We start from the raw sequence: 10,384 nt of genomic DNA, 5'->3' as shown, positions 1-10,384 counted from the left end.
CTAGAGCCAAGGACAGGGGGCCTCTCCTGCTTTGGGCCTGTCCTGTCTTTACACCATTTAACCAGTCAGATTTCCTTTCTGAGTTTCTTTTTTTTTTTTTTTTAATTTTTTAATTTTTTTATTTATTTATGATAGTCATACAGAGAGAGAGAGAAAGAGGCAGAGACAGAGGCAGAGGGAGAAGCAGGCTCCATGCACAGGGAGCCCGACGTGGGATTCGATCCCGGGTCTCCAGGATCGCGCCCTGGGCCAAAGGCAGGCGCCAAACCGCTGCGCCACCCAGGGATCCCCCTTTCTGAGTTTCTATGAGCATCACTGCCGGGTGTCTAAGGAAGAAGCTGTGAGCACGAGAACCAAGCTCTCCTGAGAAGTGTCCACCACCCTCCACCTGCAGCCCCTATGGCCGTGTTCCTTCTGTCTGCACCCTAGGGCCCGCCCTGTCCCCACGCACAGGGCACAGCCCCCCCAGGAGCAGCACCCCAGCCAGCACTTCCCTGGGAGGCTCTGCCGGCCATGGGCCCGCACTCCGCCACAGGCAGGGGTGCAGAGGGATGGGCTCCTCTGGTCACAGGCTCAGCAGCCTCAGACCCCAGCTACCTACTGAGGATCAGGCACAGCCTCTTCTTCCCAGATGGGTTCCCTGCAACCTCTGAGGACCCTGGTCTTCTGTGGACCTCAGGGGAGCAGCTCCATCACTAACCCACCCCGAGGCTCCCCTTAGCTGCTCAGACCCTCACATCCTAAGGGAGGATCCCAGGACTCTTTGGGGGACCATGCACTTTTGGTGTCAGCGTGTTGACTAACACCCATTTTACGGATGTGAGCCCTGAGCCCTGAGGGTTTGTCCCACCTGCCAGAGGTCACACAGTAGATCCAGAGTCAGGGTCTGGACTCCTAACAAGGAAGTCTGAAAACTTCAGCCTTACAGCCCCTGTCCTGTCCCACCAAGTGGCTTCCTGAAGTCCCCACATCCAGTCTGGGCTCCCCCGACCCGCTCTGAGCCCCGTCAGACCAGAGAGCCCTCAGCCCTGTCCCCACTCCCACCCACTGTTGGGAGATCCCTTCCCAGGGCGTTCTTGAGCCTTGTGGGTACAAACCCCTGGGATGGAGTCCAGACTTGGGCAGTTCAGTCCCTGGTCACTTCAGGGGGAGGGGCAGCAAGTGGCTCTGCCCCCGTCCCCGTCCCCGTCCCCGTCCCCATCCCCACAGCCCTGGTCAAGCCCTCTTGGGTGAGGACTGTTTGCTTGTGGAAACCACAGCTTGGGGTGGGGAGGGGGGCCCTGAGGGAGCCCCGAGGACCTGCTGGCCAGGGACCCCGAGAATCAGCCAGCTACCTTCCATGCTGGCTTAGCACAGGGACACTTACAAACCAGATACTAATCCTGTCTCTTCCTCCATCCTGCAGCATGAGGGCTAATGTCACCAGGCCTCCATGTGTCTAGATCTCTCTGGTTCACAAGCATGTTTCCTGTGAGGGGCAGCGGGGCTCCTTTCACAGATGAGGGATGTCAGGACCATTGAGGTGATCTGACGAGCCCACGTTTTGGATGCTGGCACACCTGAGCCAGGTCCAGGTCAGGCCTCTTAGGCAACTAGTCTTTCCTGACCAACGTCCCTGCAGACCTTGAGAAGCCACACTGAGGGGAAGGAGGCCAGGCCAGACCCAGGACAGCCTCTCATTCTCACACCCACAGGCAGAGGAAACAAGCCTGTGGTGAATCTTGCAGTCTCTGAGGTCCAGGGCGTCACTTTGCTGACCATAGGGGTCCCCTGCACTGGCTGAATCACACATGGGTCACACCTTCCCCCAACTCAGGGTGGGGATTGCTCCTCCCACACTTAGGCTCTTCCAGAGGCTTCCTAACCTGCCTGGATACAGCTCCCTGGTGGCAGAGAGCTGAGGGACATGATCCAGAAGACATACACTGGGCAGCATGGCTTTTGTGCTGACCCTGGTTTACGACCAGAAATTCTCTGGAGGAGCAGGTGCCACAGTCTGCCCCCAGGGGAGCCCGGGCTCTAGGACCAGACACAGTGAGGCTGCGTCTCACCCTCCCACCCCTTCCCTACTTGTCCCCTGGACACATGGCTGCACGGCCCTGAGCCCCCGAGCTCTCCACACAGTGGGGACGTGGAGCTGCTTCAGGACTCGCTGGGGGAGTCACGGATGTGCAGGGCCAGCGCATCCCAGGGCCCAGGAGACTCCTATTTGACCCACAGTGCCCTTGGAGGAGAGCCCTCCCGCCTCAGGAACCTGCTGGCTTGGCTACTAGACCAGGTTCCCAGGAGCCCCCTCCTGCCTCTCCATTTCCTACTGTCCCCTCAGAAACAGGCCTGACCTGGGGACAGGCAGCCCCGAGGGTAGAAACTCCCTCCCTCAGCCAGCTCCCCTCTGCCTTTCCTCACAGGAGCCTGAAGCCCTCGTCCAGGGAGGAGACGTCAGGGTGAATCAGAACATCATTCCCCACAGGGGCCTGGGTCTTCACCCACCAGAGAGAAAGGACATGAAACCCTGGAGTGAATGATCCCTGTGAGGCCATAGGATGGGTGGGGGTGGGAGAGAAATCAGAATGCACCTGCTGCCCAAGAGCATTAGAAGAAATAGGGGGCAATGGAGGGACGTGGGCATCATGAACACACACACCAGCAGCAGGACCACGACCTCCCTCCTCCCAGACTGTGGGTCTCTGACTGCCTGGGGGTGACATCAGGGGCCTCCCCAGGAAATCCAGGCCCCTGAGCCCAAGGACAGACTTTCCATCCTGTGTCTTCAGGCTCCACATGGGCCTCCAGGCAGGGGGTGCAGATACACGTGTGCTGGACGTGAGGCCCATTCTGCTTCCACAAGCTTTGGGGTGGGATTGAGACAATCCTCCTCTGGACACTCAGCTAGATGTGGGAATCTCACCGCACCCAGAACACCCTGGGATTCCTCCACAGGCATCACCAGAGATGAAGGGCCTTTGCCCAGTCGTTTCTCTGTCAGGCGTTCTAGACTCCAGGCCTGGCTCAGGGGTCCTGCCTGCTGGGCTCTGCTCCTCGGCCTCCCCGTGTCCAGCTCCCAGATGTCCTGCCAGAGAAGGCCTCCTGCTCCTGCCACCCCTGCCCTAACCCAGTGAGTACCAGCTTCCCTCCTGCCCAACATGCCCAGTTCTGGGACCCACTGCAGGCTGGAAGGGACCTTCGGTCCTGGGAACTGGGCTCAGAGTTCAGCTTCATCTTCTAAGTAGGCATTTCCCAGATTGGGGGGTGATTCAGATGCTAAGTTAGCAGGAGCTCCATAGGGCCTTTCGCTGAAAAACAAAAGAAGGAAAATGAATCCCCTGGTCATACAAGCTGTGAAAAGCAGAGTATAGCATTAAAGTGATGGTCCCCCTAGAGTATAGACTGTGAATATCTCAGAAGGGATCTTTTCTGTAGCATTTCCATGTTTATCTGATCTTTGCCTCCACCCCCTATATTGAGGAGCTTCTCTCACAGCAGATGCTCCATGGATCCCACTGAGAATCACTGATGCAGGGAAATCAGGTGCCAGTGTGGACTCGGTGAGTGACAGCAGCCGACCTGGGCTGGGTTCTCCCCAGGAGCCCTTGATCCCTTCTCCCTCTCCCCACAGGGCAGTTCATGGGCCACAGGCTCCTTTCCTGAATCCCTATGTGGTCACAGCTGCACAACTATATCCATGCAGTAAGTGTGAGCTGTTTAGGTGGACCCTTCAGCCTCTAACCCAGATCCTCCCTGATGGTAGATGCATTCCTCCCACAAACAGGCCACGAGCTCCTCCTATGTGCCAGCCCTACTGTGTGCAGGCCTACTATGAGCTCCTACTTTGTACCAGCCCCTGCTCCCGGCGCTTACATACATGCACCAATGCACCCAGCAAACTCTCCCTGTATTAGGAGGGGAAAGGCGGTGCACGGTAACCACAGTAAGTGAGGTGAGCAGGGCTCTGGATGAGAGGGTGGGGGGTCAGGACCTGGGAGTGTGTTTCCAGGTTACACCTGGAGGTCAGGACAGGCTTCATCAGGAAGTAGACTTCTAGAATGGACTGGAAAGAGGTAAGGAGTAGCCCTGGGCATCTGGAGTATTCACTTTCCAGGCACAGGTGACAACCCCTGTCATGGCCTTCAGGTGGTACCCTGCCTGGCTTGTTCCAGGAGCAAGGGGTCCTGTGGCTGGTGCAAATGTGAGCCCAGGAAAGACAGGTAGGAGACTGAGGTCAGAGAGGTAACAGGGAGCCAGTTCAGGTCCATCCTGACCTAGATCCCAGGTTGCCAGAGCCAGAAGGACCTCAGCCTCTGTCCCATAACTTGCTGGACAGGTGAGAAAAACCAGGGGACAGGTGTGTGTGATATGCCCTGAGACCTCGGAATGTAAGCAGGATCCTGAACAGCCTCTCTCAGGCCTGACTGTGGCCGCAGCAGAGCTGTCCCGGGCGGGCCCGGGGCCGGGCCGTGCTGTCCTCCCTCCAAGTGTCCAGGAAACACCTGCTCCCTGAGGTGCAGGAAGGCGGGGCTGGGACCCCTGGCTGCGGGCGGCTGCCGCTGCTGCTCCGTCCACCAGGGGGCGCTGCCGGCACAGCCTCCCCCGCAGGCCCGGCCCCTGCCCAGGGCTGTGGCTCCGGGGAGCCCCGGACCCCGCGCCCTGCCTGCAGCCCCGCCCGTGGGCGCGGCCCCTCCCAGCCTCGCTGCCGGGTCCCGGGGTGTCTCTGTGGCCTGGGCCCCGGGAAGAGCCCCGAGGGCGGCCAGCCTGGGTTGCAGGGTCTGCAGGGAGGCGGGAGGAAGGCCCCGAGGGCGGCCTGGGCAGGTGCAGTGCGCAGTCACCGCAGTCACCGTGTCTGCCTCCCTCCCTGGGGCTGGCCCCTGCCTGTCCCTCTGTGTTTGCTGCTCCGGGTCCCCGGGGGCTCATTTGGAAGCGCGAACTGGGCAGGGAGGTGGGGTGAGGGCAGAGCACAAGCAGGGAGGAGAGGGGGTGACTGGCCGCCCTCCCCCCACCAGAGCCACTGGGAAAGGAGACCATGCCCCACCCCCACCCCAGGGTTTGTCCCTCTCCAACAGCAACGGCCCAGGGAGGGGAAACTGAGGCAGCAGAGCTCAGGCCGGCTACCAGTCAGTCACCCTCCTTTTCTGCCCCTCATCCCGGGGTGTCTCAGGATGGGACCCGATGCAGAATGCCCACCTACCCGCTCTGCTCTAGGGACACATGGGGGTTCTCAGGAGGGTGGAGGGTGGGGCTGCCACACACCCCTTATCAGCTCCCTGGGCCCTGGCCACACCCGCCTGGCACCCGGAGCCTGATGGGAGGGCAGAGGCAGCCCACAGAGCCCCCACCCCCTACTGGTCAGCCGAGGGCAGGGTCAGGGGGGCGGGGTCAGCATGAGGTCTCTCCCACCAGAGCCCCTGCACCTCATGTTAGCTGCTGCCCTACACCCGACCTTGCTCCCTGGCCTCTGAGGCCTCACCCCCAGACCTGAGAGTAGAGGTCCGTGGGAGTCCCCTGCTGACCAGGGAAACAGGTCCTGGCCTGAACTTTGGTCTGGCTGAGTCCCCGGCCTGAGGCCAAGAATCAGGTTTCCCTGTCCATGCAGACTTCCTGCTGGTGTGGGCTGGGGAAATCCCAGAAGCAGAACTGCCCCGGCCCCCCAGGACTCACAGGCCACCTGGTCAGGGCAGGGAGCTGCTGTCTGCCCCTGAGGGCAGAGCAGAGGGGTTTGGGGCAGAGGTTGGGGCTGAGGTGCACCAGGGAGGTGGAGGTGCAAGGCTGGAGAGGACCCTGGGAGACACCCGGGGACAGGCGAGGGCCAGCAGCCCAGGAGGGAGATAGGTGGCCTCCTCCAGGCCTTCACTTCACGGACACCAGGTGGACATGGCTCTCGGTCGGCTCAGGGGAGAGGGTCAGAGCTGGGGCGGGTGGGAGCCCAGAGATGGTGCTGCTTGCCCCAGAGGAAGAGATGGGAGGAAGGGATCGTGATGGGCTAAGGGGAAGGCGCAGACAGCTGGCAAGCTGGCGTCCCCCCTGCCCCCCCCCCCCCACTGGGAGGTGACCAACCCTCCTCCCCAACAGTCTGCCAGGTGGAGAGTCGGGGAAGGGAGGACGGAGGCAGTGGGAGCGCGGGGTGTCCTCCAGGCAGAAAGCAAAGCCCCCGCAGGGAGAGAAGGCAGCTGAGCTGGAAGGGTGCATTACAATGGTTATTCTCGTCCTGTTTCCCTGGAGATCTTGTTCTGGGCCCCCTCAGGACAGCTGTGATGGTCCCTTCCCCCCAACTCCTGCAGTTGGACTAGGGGATCATGCCCAGCACCCCAGCCACAGGCAGGAAGCCTCATCTTTCCTCAAAGATGATCACCCCCTGATTCCCTCCTCCTCCTTTGCAGCCCACTGTTCCCTCCTGGCCAAAGCTGAGCATCCTCCTCCCCTTCCTCCTCCTCCTCCTGCGCCTCTTTCTCCAGGAAGGACTCCTAGACTGACCCTCCCCACTTCCCGGCCAGAGCTCCTCATCCTCACAGTGACCAGACTCCCTTTCCTTTTCTGGGCGTTGACAGGTGACTGTACATGTGTTCTAAGCACTGTGGTTTCCTGGGTGTGTCTCAGGCCTCTCCTGTAGGGGCAGTTCCAGGGCAGGGTCCTTGAGGCCAAGTCACCAGCCAGTCCTCAGGCTCAGGGTAGGGAGCCATCAGCGGGTTTTCACAGCCCAGAATCCTAAGTGAATGGCCCTTGTCTCTCCATCACCACCTGCCTCAACCTGACCTTTGTGTCTCCCCGCCCCCCACTTTCCTCTCCACCCAACCGGTCAGCTTCTCCCACCTTACTGTTCTGTGCCAACAGCCCTGCCCTCCTCCTCCCCGCCCAGACCCAGGTCCCAGGAGTGGAGTCGTCTCTGACTCTCCTCTGACACTGGGATACAGGTTCACACGAAGCCCTGTCCTGCTCCGGGGCTGCAACCCCAGGCACCTTCATTTCAGGTGACAGCACCTTCTGGAAGCTGGTTGAAGTCGGGCACTGCTTCCCCCATGGGTAAGTAAGACACAGGCAGTTGCCCTGGAGGGAGTCACCGCAGGGCAGGTCCCACCGCACCAGGTAAGATCCTGGAAGCACAGAGCTGTGCAATCAGACTGCTGCGTGTCCACCTGGGGCCCCAGGAAGGCAGACTGGACTGATTGTATTTTCTCTTCATGGAAGAGATGAAGCTCTGACTCAAGGTGGTGACTGCCCGGGGGGCCAGGGACTGGTCACTCAACCTCTGAGACTTCCTTCCATCCATGACAGTGTGGGAATGACAAGAGTCTTGCAGAGTTTTGGGAGGGCCACCCATAACAATAGGTAACAATAGGTAACATTTATTAGGTCTCTTTAAGTACCAAGCTCCATTTTAAGTGTTTTATATGTATTATGTAATTTTATCCTTGCACCTTCTATGAGGTACATGACATTCTTATTTTCAAATGGAAAAACTGAGGTTGTGGCAGTTATGAAGATTGCCCAAGCTAGTCTCACCAACCAGGATGGATCCTGGCTTTGATGTAAGACAGTGCTTCATAATCTAATCCATTCAACTTTATCTTCAAAATAATTGTAGTAATAGATGATATTTTTTGAGCATTTCTGTGTGCCAGACTCTATGCTGATTGCTTTTCTTCCATTTAATCTTTAACACTGTTCTAAGTAGGAAGATTCTATTCTAAGATATTATGAGAAAATTGGAAGCCAGAAGGTTAAGTAATGCCAAGATCCTACAGCTAGTTTTCTACAGATCTAAACTTAAACCTGAGTCTATCCAAAAAGGATCCCACCTAGCCCATTGCTTAAGTTTATAGAAGGCTCAAGTTTGGGAGAAAAGACAGATTTCACAGGTACCAGAAGCTCCTTTCCTGTCCCCATCTCAGCTCAGCTTTGAGAACAGGGCACACAAAGGGCTCCAAACTGGGGTAAGAAGAGGAAGTCACCACTTCACAAGGTCACTCACCAGAGGATAGGGGCATCAGGCACAGCAGCAGGAAGAACACTGGAGTTTCCTCTTGTGTGTTGGCAGATTTACCTTGGATTCTCCGTGTTTCTGCCTCTTCAGAGCCCCAGACCAGGATCTTGGTTTGGGTTGGTGGGTGGAGAAGTTATGAATGATTGGAAGGGAAGACTGTCACCAATGGCACTACCAGGCTCTCCCCCTTGCCACCTCTTCCCTAGCTGTGGCTGTGGAGCACAGCATTGGGAGAAACCATGGTCTTGCCCCCTAATGATACCAGAGACCAGCGTTCAGGGCTTCCAAGTTTAAAGGGAAAATCTGGAACCATAAGAATCTGGAGAGATTGAGATCTGAATTCAGAAAGTAAAGTCTCTAACCTCTCTGGCTGGCAGCTAAAGTATATACATGAGAGGGAGACCCTAGCAACCTGATGAAAAGACAGGTACATGATAGAGAGAGACCTATTATGGACAGATAGGGCCATGCAAAACCAGAGCTGGGTGTCTTTTATTCCTTTCTGAATTTAATTCCCTAATGGTGTACAGCTTGATGGTAAAATGCTGAAGCCAGACAGGCTTGAAATGTTAAAGAAGAGTCCAAATCTGGCAGAGCCACTGGCAAAGATAGGGGAATACCTAGAAACAAGGAAACAGTTGAGAGGATGAGGCCACCTCTGTTCAAATCCTGACTAGCTGCCAATTTTGCAGACTCAGGTAAGTCCTATAGGCTAGAAAAGTAGCAATGATAAGTCATAAGAGCAGATATTGGGCAGCTACATACTGCAGCTACATACTGCTACATACTGCAGAGATCATATTTCCAGTTTCAATTTAAGCATATCTATTGCCTACTAGAAGAGCAATCATCTTCAGAAGAATATGACAACATCCAGAAATGCTATGACATATTATTTACAATGATTAGGTTTTTTTCCCCCCAAAATACAACATATGTAAAGAAACAGTAAAGTGTGATACATATTCAGGGAAAAAAGGCAATCTATAAAAACTGCTCTCAAAGGGGCTCAGATGTTGGATTAGGCAGAGAAAAAATTTAAATGAGGTAATATAAATATATTTGAAGAATAGAAGGCAAATATGCTATCAATGAATGAACACACATAGTATCTCAATAGATAAATTGAGAAATTGTAAAAATAAAAGAATTAAGGTGGCATTCTGGAATTCAGAAGTACAATAACTGAAATTAAAATTATTTGTTTGATTTGTTCATAACTATATTAGGTACCACAAGAGAGAGAATTCATTAACTCTAAGGTATATCAATAAAGATTGCTCATGTTGAATGAAAGTGAGAATGAACATTGAATAGCTGAATAGAGCCTCAAAGACCTATGGCACAAATGAATAAATTTAACATATGTGTAATTGGAATACCAGAAAAAGAAGGACAAAAAGGCAGTAAATATATTTGAAAAAATAAAAAGAAAGACTCAAGCTTATCTGAAATTTGATGGAAAACATTAATTTTCAAACCCAGGAAGCTCCAAGAAGATAGCCCCTAGTTATATTAGAGTTGAACTGCTGAAAACTAGGGTAAAGAGAAGATGTGGCTAGCAGCCATGAGAAAATAGCATTTACCTACAAGGGAATCAATGATGATGGCTAACTTTTCATCAGAAATTATACACACATTAAGACATTGGAATGATTATTTGAGGTACTGTAGGGAAAAAAAAGTCAATTGAAATCTGATAAATTTGCTATCTAATAAAGAACTCCTTCAAAAACAAAGAGCTAAAGACATTTTCAGATAAGCAAGAACAGAGAAATTTTATGCTAGCATATCTTCACAAGTAATTACAGAGACTCCTTCAGTCTGAGGGGAAATGACTCAAGAGGATGACTCAGATCAGCAGGAAGAACCAAAGACATTGGAAATGATAAAAATATAAATAAATACAAAAGACTATAGATAATTTTGGTTTTCTTCTCTTAGATTTTTTAAAAAAGACATGATTATTTAAAGCAAAAATCATAACACTATCTTGGAGACTCTGATACATCGTTCCCAGAAATAAATAGAACAATTAGACACTAAAAAATCAGTAAGAATATAGGTGATCTAATTGGCAAAGCCAATTTCTTTCTTTTTTTTTTTTTAAAGCCAACTTCTTTAACCTAACTGACATTTATGGAATATGACATCCAACTGCAACAGAGCACATAGCCTTCCAAGGGCACATATAAAATGCTCACCAAGATAGACTATATTCTCAGCCATAAAACAAACTGCAATAGTTTTTGAAGTATTGAAATATTACAGAAATGTTTTTTGACTACAACAAAATTAAGTTAGAAGTGAAAGAATACAAAACATCTTTTAAATATCTGGAAATTAAACAACACACTTTAAAATGACATATGGGTAAAAGAAGAAATCACCAAGAGAGTTAGAAAATATTTT

Source organism: Canis lupus, chromosome 7 (genome assembly GCF_011100685.1).
Source record: "Canis lupus familiaris isolate Mischka breed German Shepherd chromosome 7, alternate assembly UU_Cfam_GSD_1.0, whole genome shotgun sequence".
NCBI classification, from domain to species: domain Eukaryota; kingdom Metazoa; phylum Chordata; class Mammalia; order Carnivora; family Canidae; genus Canis; species Canis lupus.
The sequence above is the reverse complement of the archived record's forward strand: the minus strand, read 5'-3'. Positions refer to the sequence as shown.